This window comes from Diospyros lotus, chromosome 11, assembly GCF_014633365.1.
Source record: "Diospyros lotus cultivar Yz01 chromosome 11, ASM1463336v1, whole genome shotgun sequence".
Classification (NCBI taxonomy): Eukaryota; Viridiplantae; Streptophyta; class Magnoliopsida; order Ericales; family Ebenaceae; genus Diospyros; species Diospyros lotus.
The window spans coordinates 2469897-2483710 of NC_068348.1; the positions used below are offsets into that span (position 1 = coordinate 2469897).

Here is a 13814-nt window from a genome sequence, read left to right on the forward strand (position 1 = left end):
CATATACAAAACCGTAATAGATTTCATGTGCTTGGAATGATGCACTTTTCCTCAAAGGGTTCCAAATTTTCTTTAAGATTCCATGCGCCATTTTGGGTATAACTCTATTTGTGTGTCCATTGTGTTTGCTTATTAAACTGAACACTTGAAGTTTTGCAATTAATTTGTACCAACTAAGTCGCTCGCTTGATTTCTAAATTTAAGAAGAATAATTGCTAATTGTAAACAATGGGGTTTAATTTGAAAAAATCTCTCCCCTTAGAGCCTTTAAATGGGCTATTAATCTCCGTTAATCCAATAGATAAAAAGGGATAAAAACAGACCAAATCTTCATCCAATCCCTAAAGAAAATGTAATTGTAGCAACTTTTTGAATTAATTCAATAACACTTTGACATTACAAGAAAACAACGAATTTGAAACAAATTTTTAGATAAAAATTTCAAACGGATTTCGAAATCGAAAAATATCCATCTTAATTTGAGACAGAACGATTTCCTTCTCAAATGTGATACGGATTTTAAGACAAAAAAATTTTCATCTCAAATTTAAGACAAATTTTGAGACAAAAAATTAATCGTCTAAGATTTGAGACAGATTTTGAGATGATAAATTATTCATCTTAAATTTGAGACGAATTTTATATACGCGTCAAACTTCAAATGAATTTAAAATATTAATTTATAAAAATTAAAATTTTTATTATAAATGTAGCCCAAATTAAATATATTTATTTAAATTAAAGTCTAAGTATATTTATTTAAATTCTAAATAAATATATTTCATGTGCATAAAATATAAAATTAAATATATAAAAATGTAAACTAAATATGTAAACATTTATAAATTAAAATATATATTAAATGTATAATAATTAACTATTGATAATATTTATTAAATGTATACAAAATAAAAAAAAAGGGAGAAGAAGGAGAGAAAGAGGCATTTTTGCATTTAAAAAAATTAGAGTATGAATTATATTTTGTTTAATGTGAAAAGTATACTAAAATTGAATCGAATAGTATTTAGGGAATATATAAATACTATTCTTAGATTAAAGAGATTATATAAATATTAGAGTAATTATTTTATGAAGCAACTAAGTTAGAATATCAAATATGTTGTTGGCTCTAAGGAGTTTATAAATTTTAAAAAATTAAATAGTAGAATCATGCATTTTATTTATTTTAAATTTATGTTATGTTATAATATATGTTCATTTATATTATTATATAAAGCATACATTATATTTTAATATTATAAAACTCTATAAATAAAGTAATTTTTTAAAATATCATTTGTATATTTTACATAAAAAATTAAAAATTTATAATTACAAAAAATTTAAACTTAAGAATATTTCTAACATACGTTTAACTTAAGAAACTTATGTCCAAATTTGTTTTTATTTTAATTTTATCTACAAAATTAAATTATAACTATTAAATATATTTTGTGAGTCATCAGATTCAATCTGGGCCGTTGATGCGAACAGTGCCGACGGTATTGTGCGCCGTGTCCGTTCATGTCTCCGAGGCTAAACGGCGAACGTTAAGCTTGACGTCGCCATCCGCACGTGGCGCGATACGATGTGGGGGAGAGTAACGGAGGGTTATAGTTGGGGGCTCGATGAGGGAACACGTGGAGTGGGTGTGGACCTGTACGTACGTTTAGTAGTTTCGTTTACTCATGGCTTTGGTGTGGCGGTGGTCACTGTAATGGCTTTCAGATCTGGCGACACTTTGCTCCGAATAAATCTTGGACATTTTAGGGCTGGACCGCCATCATCAACCCGCTGAAGCCCTCTCTACTTGTCATGGCCGCCGCCGCCTTAACGCCGCCGCTGCCTCCAGCTCCTCGCCGCCTCAACGCGGCCGCCGCTGCCTCACACCGAAATCAAATGGTACAGATTTCAGTTTCCTTCTTCCATTTCTACATCCCAATCAATGGTGCATATTTCAGTTTCCTTCTTCCATTTCTATTATATTTGAGTTTCCCTTCATCTCTACTATTACCCTTTACCATTTCTACTATATTTTTATCACTCGTGGCGTTTTGGCCGAAAATTAAAAATCAGATCCACGGAAATCCAGCCGTTAGATCTTGCCCATTTTTGGATATATTAATCCTCTTGGGTTGGTGTTTCAAACGGTAGTCTCCGAATATGGAAATCGTCGGTCGGCGGTGGTTGCCGGCGGCGGCGGCGGTTATGGCTGGTTTAGGCTATTTTTTGGGGGTGGTAATACTAATCCCCTTGTCCTGACAAAATTATTTTATTCACTCTATATTCTGACTTTAATTATGCTTCCATCTTAAGCATATGCTAATTTTGAAAAGCCAAGTCAATTGAAGTAAGTTGGATTAATAGGGTGTTGCCAATTAGCATTAACGAATCAAAAAGTGAAAACTGCTAGGAAGGCAAGAAAGACTGAGTTGAGTGGTTGGTGGGTCCAGATTGTGGGCTTCCTGTATCTATTTGGGATAAATGATTTGGGAGGGGCTCCCATATCCTATCCGAATCATGCTAGATGTACATCATTGTTGTACATTTTGGACTATATAAGGGGTATTAGGATAATATGATCAAAATATCTCTCGTCTCATATGTGCCTCACGCGTCTCTATGTACCTTATTAGGGACTTTTTTTGTCATTGATACACCTTTATGTAGCTCAAGATGTACTTAAAGATGTATCAATAATATTTTTCTATTCATAATATAGTTTGGACAAAAGTAAAACAATCCTCCCAATTGTCAATATTGACAAGAAGGCCACTGTCAGAGTTGTAAAGAAAACATTTCGAATCGTGGGTAATTGGGAGTAAAGAAATCATGCTAGATGTACATCATTTTTGTACATCTTGGGCTACAAAAATGGATATTATGACTAAAATATCCCTTGCCTCTATGCGGTTCATGAGCGACATTTTTGTCATTAATACATATTTGTGTAGTCCAAGGTGTACACAAAGGTGTACCAATAGCATTATTGGTAAAAAAATGGGGAAACACAACATATAGATGACCTAGTCTTAATCACAAAGCCTGGTTATTGTAGAAAAAAAAAAAAACACAATGTCTATCATTTAATGGGAAAATTCCACGTGGTACCATTGATTAATTATCTATATGTGCAAAATCATCAAGGCATGGCAGATACATGATTGGGAGGTCAGGAGATAACATTTTAACATTAGCATAATTATTTCTTAAATATTTTTTTTTAATGTGTTTAGATTTTAAGTCTTTTAAATTTATAGGATTTTCATTTTAATTAAGGGCCAATAATAATCAGGGTATCATCCACGTCCACTGCTGCCCTTCAATACCGTCCAATGAAATAGCTGTTGTATTCCTGGTAAGTATTCGTTATTCACTAATTATTTTTAACTTCAACAAAGGAAATAGCTCTCTTTATCTGTTCACTGTGTCTACTTATTAAATTGAACACTTTTAAGTTTGTACCAACTAGATCTTTGCTTGGCTTCTAAATTTAAGAAGGGTAATTGTTAATAGTATGCAATGTGGTTTAATCTAAATAAATTTGTCCCCTTAGAGCCTTTAAATAGACTATTAATCCCACCTAATCTAGCAGATACAAGTGATAAAAACAGAAAAAATCTTCATCTAATCCCTAAAGAAAATGTAATTGTGACCATTTTTTGAATTAATTCAAGAACACTTTTGACTCCACTTATTCTCCCATGTTGACTCCATCAAATTATTTCTCCCATATCTATACACCTCCTTCTAAGTGAGTTGATAATAACTTTAGATATGTCTTATCCAAAGAGATTGGGTGTTTTTTTTTCTTGGATTTCATGTGTTTAGGATGATGTAGTTTTCCTCCCAAGGTACCAAATGTTCCTTAGGATTCCATTTTTTTTTTTTAATACATTTTATGTGCTTAGGATGTTGTAGTTTTTCTCTCTGGGTTCTAACAAATTTTTCTTTAGGATTCCATTAGGGTTTCTTTTAATAGATTTCATTTTCTTGGAATGTTACAGTTTTCCTCTCAAGTTTCAAATTTTCTTTAGGATTCCATGTGCCATTCTGGGCATAGTGCTTTTTGTGTGTTCATTGTGTCTGCATGTTAATAAATTGAACACTTGAAGTTTTGGACCAATTCAAAATTTAGTCGCTCTGCCTTCCACCTATATTATTAATTATTAGACTTATTTTGTGCATATTTTCTACAATTAAGTTTCCCTTTTCCAAGTGCTTCTACTAATAAGACAATTTTTTTGCTTTCTTTTTCTAAATGGGAAATGGGAACAAGTTGGAAAAATGATACAAATTCACGATCACATGTTATATATCTACTGAAAATGTTATTTGTACACTCAATTATAGTACTTTATTAGTACAAGGACAAAAATGTTACACCAACATGAATAATACATTAATACATAAATATCATTTTAAATAGAATAAATCTATATTTTTGTCCTTGTACGTGTTGATTCAAACTCTTCGTTATTTTGATTACATTTATTATTGATTTATATTTTGAATTAATTTAATTCTTATATTTTAATTTTTTTTATTACACTTATAGATTTGCAGTTTGAATTAATTTAATTTTTATATTTTAATTTTTTTTTACGTGACAATTCAAATTTTCATTGTTTTGATTACAGTACTGAATTTGCATTTTTTAGTTAATTTAACTATTGTAGGTGTGGTGTCTATTTTGTTATTTTATTTTATTTTTAAATAAAAATATGAGTTAAATTAATTAAAAAATATAAGCAAAATTCATTAAGTTACTAGAATTGATTACTTAAATGTGCTTGCTAGGGGTGTGCATTCGGTTATAATCGAACTGAATCACCTTATTTTAGCTAACCGAACTAAACCAAACTTAAACAAATAAACGAACCTAAGTACTCCACTAATCGAAGTAATTGAGATCGAACTAATCGATTTTAAATTTAAACTAATTGAACCAAAAATCGAACCAAAACTTACCCAAAAATTGAGTACCATATGGCCGAACATATATGAAGAATGCATGGAGTTGGACACAAAATAAGATTAAATGAATATGATAAGAGAAACATAAACAAAAAAAAAAATGATAGCTCAAGATTGTACCAATGGCCGATGAAGAAGCACAAATCTAGAGATGAAACTAACCTCAAGGCTATAGCGAGAAAGAGGAATAATAGTTAGTTGCTCGATCCAGAGATGAATGCCAAGCAATAGATCTGGAGTGAGCGTTAGAAACATAGGGTTTTGAGGTGAGTGGAGGGGTTATGGATATACGGTTCGGTTCGGAACTTCAGTTATTTTAAGTAAAAATCGAATCGAACATCAAAAATTGAATTTTTCAAGAAAAAATTAATCGAACCGAAATTTTAAAAAAAATAACCGAACCGAACCGATTGAATTTGTTGGTTCGGTTACTTCGATTTAATCGAAGTTGTGCTCACCCCTAGTGATTGCAAACTAGAATTGATTTTTTTTAATATTAAAAAATGTACTTATTAAATCGCTAATAGACTTTTGTTTATACCATCAAATTAATTTTCTCAAAATTTTATCACTTCATTGTTTAATAAGTGATGTATCATAAACAAAATTCATTAAAAGATCGAAAAAGTTCAAAAGATTAAAATAATTATTTAGATTAAAAATGTGTAAAATTTCTCTTGATTTGAAAGTCATGAATAAAATGCAAATATAATAATTTTGGCATTTGAAAATTCTTTTAAGAGTTTGGAAAAAAAAAACATTATTCATAATAATTTTAATTTCAGTGGATAATGGAATATTATGATAAATATAATTTATAAAATTTTTAATTTAGTGAATTTCAAAATATTACGATAAATATTATTTAAAAAATTTTAACACTAAGGGATTTAAGTCTTTTGAATTAAGTATCAAAGTATTTACGCGACGAGTGTTTTATGTTATTTAAATATTCTTTTTCTTTTAGAGTAATTGCTTTAATGTCGATGTTTTTATTTAACAAAATTATTATTCTATTCGAATGACAATAATAATAAAATTTAATGAGATGAGTGATAATTTATTATTAAAATAATTTAAAAAATCAATCTAAATTTAAAACCACTATTTACCCTATAAAGTTGCCCCATATTTTATAGCTAATTCAAATATTACATGTACAAATCCATAATACATACATAAAACTTCATGTTTATCTTGATTATAGATAAAATCTATATGATAAGGGAGAAGAATTTTTGAAAATGTATAAAATGTATTAGAGATACATTTTGTTTGTATGATTGAGATGAATTTTAAATATATATATCAATGGTTGAGATTAATGGATGTTCTCGCCCAACAATCTTTTTCCTAAGTATCACAAATGATTTGCCTCCCCATCTACCCATTTTCCCTCTCTATCTCTCTATCCCTATCCCTATCTTAGCTTTTGCCACTCATATCTTTGTTTACCCTTTTATATCTCTCTTCCTCTCCGTTTTTCTTCTTGAATTTTAAACATTTTGTTTGCTCTCTCAGCTTTTGCCTTCTTTAGAGCTCACTTCGATTGTGGACCACTCTGACCACTCTTACCATTGTTCACTCCGGTCACGACATCACTTTGGTTGCTCAGTTATTCATTATAGTAATTTTTTTTGTTTTTGCTTTTGTCTTTCCTCATTTTTCTCTGTTTTTGCTGTTTGGGAATGTCTCATTGTATTTTCAGTGTGTTGGTTAGTTTTATTTGGAATATTTGATAGTTAATTTAAATATTTTATTTTTTTCATGAATACTTTCAATGCATTTAAACTTTCACTTTGTGAAAGTTGTTTGTGAAATTTTAAATGCATTGAAAGTATTTATTTAGAGCTATTTAAAAAGAAAGGGAGGGTGATTTGTTGTGGAGTTATCTAAAAACTTAGTCTGAGAGGAAAGGGACTGTTTATTTGAAACTATTTAAAAAAAAAGTAAGTGATTTGTTTAGTTAATCTTTCTACAACAAAAAAATTAAACTCACGTACTTAAAAAAAATATATTTAACATTTTATTATAAAAAATATTATACCATTCAAATGTAATATATTTGATTCTAAAAAGAAAGAGACTATTTTAACATTTATATGTAATATGACAAAAGAGTTTATGTTTTTTTTTTGGGTACCTTTTTAAGAGAGTATAATATTATATGTTGTATTTCAAAAGATTCTAGTCGATGCATATGTGTGTAATACTTTAGTTGACTTCATGAAATAATTATTTATTATTACTTATAAAATGGCTTTGTTATTTGTTGATTTTTTTTTTTACATAAATTTATGTTTGGAGTTTTTTAGTGATAAATGGTGAATTTTAAAATATTTATGATTGTAATGGGTTTTGATTTTAGTTTTAATTTTATTTTTATAAAATTAAAGTTAGAAAAGATAAGAGTTCAAATTTGGATAATTGTCGTGTTTCGATTTTAATTTTATCATTTTAATGTAATTGTTAAATTACATCTATTCTAAATATTGGGTTGGCCTTTTTTTTTTTTTTTTCTTAGATGTTTATATTTTTATTTTTTCTCCTCTTGATTATAACTCGTTAATAATTTTCATCCATGGCAATTATTTATTTAAATAAAATTTTAAATTTTATTATCCGATTTGGTAGCAACTGATTTGGGAATAACATTTCATTGTTAATGAAATCTATGTTAACTTTTAGTATTGCTAATTTTTTATTTCTTAGTGTCTAAAATTATATAACCAAATATTTTTAGGTTGAAATACACCAGTTATGGACAATATCACTATTATTGGTCAAGTAAGTTTTTTTTTTTTCTTCATATAAATTAAGTACCTTTCTTATAATGTAAGGTCTATTTTTTTTTTTTTAAAAAAACTTATCATATCTAATTTTTTTTAATAAAATATTTTTTTTCTCATACTTTATAGGTGGATAGATACTTATACTGAACTGTAATATCAACTTTATTTATTAATTTTCTTATTTATGTGTATAAAATTTTATTTATCACTCTATAGTGTTTGTATGTATAAATTCGATTGTTTCAAGAAAAAAATGTTAATGTTGTTATTCGTGATGCGTGACCTTAATAGTATTCGCATTCGGGAGGAAAGCTAAAATGTCACTTTGAACATTGAATATGTATTTTTTTATTATTTTAAAAATAATTTATAAATATATTTTACTTATTTTTATAGACAAAGGAAAAAGACAGAGTAATATTAAAGAAAACAAAAATGGCTATTCTTTCTGGTAATGGAAAGAAAAATACACATCTCATGATATGGTTTTTCAATAATTTTTAATTTTTTTTGAATATTATATAAATATTTTTAGGAATTGTATAGTGTCACGTACTTTTTTTTATGTATATTTTTTAAAAGTTTTTTTGAAATATTTATTCAAATTTGTTTTTATTGAATGTGAAATGTTTTTTTGAAACACCTTAAAGTAAACATTTGTGCAATATGTTAATGCATTTGTATGAACATTAATTTGAATTTTTAATATATTTGTCTATTTGTGTGAACACATGTTGTATTTATAATATAGCATAATAACAAAAATATAAGAGAAGAAAATAAAAAAGAAAAAGAAGAAGAAGAAGAAGAAGGAGGAACAAATATGTAATGAAATGGAAATTACATAATAAATTTTTTTTAATTTTTATTTTTTTTATAAGAAGTTTCAAAGGAAAGAAAAAATTGACAAAAATAAAATTTAATATAACGGAAAAAATAAGAAGAGTAAAAAAGAAAGTAGAAAACATTTTATGTACCTAATGATATAATATTTACCTTTTTAACGTATATTTTGTAAAGAGATGGGTAGTGTCTTTAAACCAACAAGTGCATAGTGAGTTTGTAGTTTTGTTGCCTAATGTGTTTTTAAATTATTTTTTTCTCTTTTTTTAAATTTTATTAATGCATGCATTGGTTCTTATGTGACTAAAAACTCAACTGAGCGGAGGAAAAGTTAGTTAAACGGAAGAAAAAATACATGATGAAACAAAAGCAAGAAATCTGATAATCTTCACATTTTATGCACTTACTTATATAATATTCTCATTTTAGGCACACAATGATAATGTGTTATCAAAAGCTGGATTGGCCCATCGTACATGACGAGAATGTGAAAAAAAATCAAAAGTCATGTTTTGCATACCAATTAGGACGACACCTGTGATGAAAATGAGAAAGATCAAAAGAATGAATTAACCTAAGACAATTTTTTTTTAACACCAAATTGGTGAATAACTATATTTAATTCTTGAAATATATACTTTTACTAATACCATTTTATTATATAGATTTTAATTTGTTCACAATTTATTTTTGTAGGCCTGCTTAAGAGATGGCAAATGAGTCAGGTGGCCCATGGGTCGGTTTGCCTCCCAGCTTGGCCTGGTAATGTAGCAAATGGGTCGGGTCGGGCCAATACTTTGTGACCTGTGGCCGCCTTGGCCCGTTTATTAAGGGCCATAGAGCTGTGCCAGGCCTCTATTTTCCATTGCTCGACCTAGCCCGGCCTGTTCATTTGCCATCTCTAGCCTACTCTTACAACCCCATCTGGAAATGTTGGTGTGGTCATTCGTGATGAGCACGACCTTAATATTATCCGTGTTCATGCGATAAGTACAAAATCAAGTCAAACATTAATGTATTTTATTTATATAAGATTTTTTTTAATCTTTTAAATATTTTATTTATATTTGTTAGGTAAAAGAAAAAGAAAAGGATAACCCAATATCTAAAGAAAAAGAAAAAACAACTCCTTTTAATAAAAGAATGATAAATGTATGTCAAGTGGCATGAGTGTATAAAATGAATTTGTTGTTTTATATTATTTTTGCAAAATTATTGTTATTTGTTTTTCTGTAACTTATTATTATTTGTATGTGTTTTTAAAATTTATTTATTTTTATTTTGTATGGATACATGTGCATTTATAATGTATCATTAATAAATTGTTGCTTATATGAAGAGAATAAAAAAAAGAAACAAAGGAATATAGAAAAAATATAAAAAGAAATGAGAAACTAAATAAGGTAGGTTTTTAATTCTTATTTTTTTTAATAAAATAACAAAATTCATGAAGAAGGAAAGAAATAAAGATAACACTATTAAAGGTATAAAACAAATAAAATAGAAAATAAAATAAACAGAAAGAGAAGAAATAAGTAAATAGTTTCATTTTAAGCATAAAATATTCACATATTTTGCACCAATGATAAAATATTTTCATTTTAGGCACAAAATGATGATGTAATATCAAAAACTGCATTAGTCTAACGTGCACGCCGAGAGCTTGAAAAAAATGAAAGTCATACTTTTAATTTCAATGCTTGCAACGAGAACAAGAGGGATTAGAAGAATTTGTTAAACTAAGATAACTTTTTTTAACACCAATTCGTTGTGATCACACTCGCCTGGAATGAGAAACAATAACTGAAGATTTTCATTTGGTACAAAAACAAACAATGGTTACCTATCATTCTACTTGTTCGTTTTTTATGCCATGTACATCTTTAGCTCTACAAAGGAATTAATAAACTATTGTCTAATATTGAAATACGTATTTTTACTCGTATCGTTTTATTTTATAGAATTTTATTTATACACAAATATTTGTAAGTCTACTCCTATAAATTGATTTTTTCAAGAAGATCTATGTACTGACGATGAATTAAAAGATATGCTTATGAGTACATCAATTGACGCCTAGGCACACAAAGATTCTTGCCACCATTATCTTGGCAAGATGAATGTATTATGTCTTTATTGTTCAGCCTTACGTTAGATAGATGAAAAATTGACAAAATTATCTATGAAGCGTTCTTTATATGGAACTTGCTGTTTGGAAGCAAATATTATGCTACCTTTACTTATTATACCCCTTCCACCATTTCAGGCATTGTATGATGGGAATAATGATCAATCAAGATCATTTTGAAGTTATATTCGAGTGTACAATGCAATTAATGCTTTTACGAGTCTTTGTATTATATTGGATCCTAGAGTACTCAGTGGAAGGGGCCCTATATCATTCATAATTCATGGAGAATTACGACATTGAATAGGATCACTACAACCACAACCAGGGCAAAATGCGAGTTATGCTCAATTGTATATCTGACCCTAAATTAGTTTTAGAAATTTGTAATGGTAGAAATCCTAACTTGAGAAAGGATGTTCTTAAAACTATTCAAGATAGTTTGTTGTAAATCAATGCATTTGTAGATAAATTTCATCAAGCTTGCCATTTTACATCAATTAGACTCGACAAGACATAATCTACCTGCTTATCTTCATTACAATTCAACAATTGATCGACGACAGTACGACCTAACAACTGTAGATGAGATTGCGATTGTAATACTAGGTGATAAAACATAGGTAAGTGGAATGAAAGATACTATCTTAGATTTTTGAGTCGAAAATGTAAGAGTCGATACAAATTAATGAATGTCACCCAGCATACTTGGCATTACATTATGTTCTATTATTTTCATATGATGAGTTTGGATGAGAACTTGAGTTGAAATTGTGGAACGTTCAGTATGATCGACCTTTAACTGATCAATTTACTCAAATGGATTTTTATAGTTATCATTTGTTTGAATGACTCACCGAGTATTTAACAATTTTGAGAGGTGGAAAACTATTTCAAGAGTTTTTGGTAGATGTTTGGGTGTAACTGAACAAAATCGATTGACATACTATAAGTTTAATCCAGGGAAATTTCGAGCTGAGATTTATCAAGAGTTATCAAATATGAATTCAGATTATGTGCTACCTAGTTAAATTGGTCAAATGTTTGTTTTGTCATCTTCATTTATTGGTAGTCTTAGGCATATGTTTGAAATATTTTAAGATTCAATGGCTATCATGCAATACAATCAGCACCCAGATATTTTTCTTAACATGACTGTAAATCCTAATTGGTCAAAAATTACTTTAGCATTATTATCACATCAAAAATCTATTGATTGTCCTAATTTAATTGCCCTTGTTTTTGAGTTAAAGAGAATGTTTGATGAAGGAAATAGAAACAAATAAAGTGTTTGGAAATAAAGTTGCACATATTTTTACAGTTGAATTTAAAAAACGAGGCCTCCCTCATGTGCATGCACTTTTATTTCTTATGGGTCCGAATAAAATTCGGACATACGCTCAAGTAGATAAATTGGTTTGTGCAAAATTTTTAGATCCAAAAGATGATTCTATATTTTTTGAAACTATCAAATGTTGTATGGTACATGAATCATGTGGTGCTCGAAATCCGCAAACACCATGTATGGAAATTGATAGTTGCACTAAGAGATACCCTTGAGTTTTTATAGAAACAACTATGGATTAAGATTGATATCTTATCTATCGTCGTTGCAATAATGGTCAAGTACATATTGTGAGGGGGTAAGAAGTTGATAGGAGGGATGTCGTACCATACAATACATATATTTCTAAAGTTTTCAATTGTTATATAAATGTAAAAGTTTGTGTTGGAATGAGATGTGACAAGTATATACATAAGTACATTTATAAGGGTTGTGATCGTACAATGATGGTGTTAGAAATGATAAATGAGATTCAACAATATCTTGATACAAGGTATATTGGACCTCCAGAAGTTGCTTGACGATTATTTAGTCATCCTTTGCATGTAGAGATGCCAACAGTTATATGATTGACATTTCATTTACTTAGAATGCATCGCGTTATTTTTAACTCAAAAGAGTCATTAAAAATGATTCAATCTAGAACTGGTCATCAAATGTTAACTCTTACTAACTTCTTTGCATATTGTGCTGCACTGAAGATAAATGTTCATTCACACATCAAAAAATTTTAAAGTATTTTGTTTGGCTAAATTTAGAAAAGAGATGGAAATCTAGAGAAAAGGGATATACAGTTGATAAAATGTACTTTGCTAACTCTAATTATAGTAAAAGATTTTATTTGCGTTTGTTACTAATCGTTGTCAAATAACCAAAGTCGTTTCAGTCTTTACGCATGAGTGATAATGTTGTGCATGATACATTTAAATTAACACGTGTTGTAAGGGGTTTTTTGAAGATAATGAAAAATGGATACAATGCTTGAAAGAAGATACAGTTATGAAAACTAGATATCAATTGAAGAGATTGTTTAGTATTATTCTCACCTAGTGCTCTCCACTAAATTTATATGCATTATGGAATCAATTCTCAATGCATATATGTGATGATCTTGCACATAAGATTGGTACATTGTTTGTCATTTCTAGCCTATTTGTGCCTCAAATTGAAGATTATGGTCTCCATCTTTTGAATCAAATGATTTATGAATCAGGCAAAAGTTTAATTGATTTCCTACCCATGCCACAACTTATTGCAAATTAGAGTGCAATAGTTGGTAATTAATTGATATTCGAACATCAACAACTGCAAAGTGAGGCAATACAGATAGATTTGCAAATTACTATTAATTGTCTCAACAATGAACAACATAATGCTTATAACACAATTATTTATTTAGTTTTTTAAAATAACGGTATTATTTTCTTTTTGAATAGGGGTGCTCGAACAGGGAAAATATTTCTGTATAATACGATTGCATTAAAATGTCGCAATCTTGGGCATATCGTTGTTACTGTGGCTTTATCTAAAATTGCATTATTGTTACTGGTAGGAGGTCGCACTGCATATTCAATATTTTTCATGCCGTTAGATGTCTTGAAAAATTCAAATTGTGAACTTAACAGACAATTATTACAAGCTATGTTATTTAGAGAAACAAAACTCATAATTTGAGATAAAGTTTTTATGCAATAAAGACATTTTGTTGAGGCGGTTGATTGTATATTGA

General features: G+C 28.6%; 1 long non-coding RNA gene across 1 annotated transcript; it reads left to right on the forward strand.

Annotated features, from left to right (window-relative positions):
• The first annotated feature begins 1699 nt into the window (after positions 1-1699).
• LOC127813750 (uncharacterized) lies at positions 1700-11240 on the forward strand. Its single transcript, XR_008026181.1, has 3 exons — positions 1700-1902; positions 3296-3358; positions 10879-11240. It is a non-coding gene; the product is annotated as an uncharacterized LOC127813750 (long non-coding RNA).
• The last annotated feature ends 2574 nt before the right edge of the window (positions 11241-13814 follow it).